Source organism: Dioscorea cayenensis, unplaced genomic scaffold, assembly GCF_009730915.1.
Source record: "Dioscorea cayenensis subsp. rotundata cultivar TDr96_F1 unplaced genomic scaffold, TDr96_F1_v2_PseudoChromosome.rev07_lg8_w22 25.fasta BLBR01000557.1, whole genome shotgun sequence".
Lineage (NCBI taxonomy): Eukaryota > Viridiplantae > Streptophyta > Magnoliopsida > Dioscoreales > Dioscoreaceae > Dioscorea > Dioscorea cayenensis.
In genome coordinates this window covers 73,919-74,659 of record NW_024086948.1, presented here as the reverse complement: position 1 = coordinate 74,659, position 741 = coordinate 73,919, and the positions used below count along the sequence as shown (strand labels likewise).

General features: G+C 45.9%; 1 non-coding gene across 1 annotated transcript; it reads right to left on the bottom strand.

The window, feature by feature from the left end:
- Positions 1-230: 230 nt before the first annotated feature.
- On the bottom strand, positions 231-337 carry LOC120254640. The gene has a single exon (XR_005534692.1). It is a non-coding gene; the product is annotated as a small nucleolar RNA R71 (small nucleolar RNA).
- Between the last annotated feature and the right edge of the window lie 404 nt (positions 338-741).

Here is a 741-nt window from a genome sequence, read left to right as displayed (position 1 = left end):
GTTTGGCCGATGAGGATCCAAACAGTCACATAGAGAGCTTCCTCGAGGTGTGTGACATGCTGAAGATCAATGGTGTGACGGATGATGCCATCAAATTGAGAGCCTTCCCATTTTCCTTAAAGGGGAAAGCAAAGCAGTGGCTACACTCATTGCCTAGGGCATCAATCACTACATGGGAGGAGATGGTAGAAGCTTTTCTAGCACGTTATTTCCCTCCCGGAAAATCAGCCAAGCTTAGGAATGAGATCTCATCCTTTATGCAATTAGAATTGGAGTCTCTATTTGAGACATGGGAACGGTTCAAAGAACTCCTGCGCAAGTGTCTGCAACACAGATTTCTGGAGTGAATGATTGTTCAAACCTTCTACAATGGGTTGAATGCAGGTACAAGATAACTCTTGGATGCGCCGGCAGGAGGTACCTTAGGTAGCAAGACCCCCGACGAGGCTCGTCAATTGATTGAGGAAATGGGGTTAAATAGCTACCAGTGGAATGCAAGGGAGAAGAAAAAGGTGGCCTGTCTCCACGAAATTCATGCGGTAACTTCATTGGCGGCCCAAGTGGAGAGTTTGAGTAAGAAGCTAGATCTTATAGCTTCGAATAGAGTTGCGGCCATAACCAATTACACCGGTTGTGATGGAGTACATGCTCCCTTCGATTGCCCAATCGTCATTGGTCATGTTTCTTCAGTTGAGAATGTCGACTTTGTAGGTAATGGAATGAGACATCAAGGCAATCCAT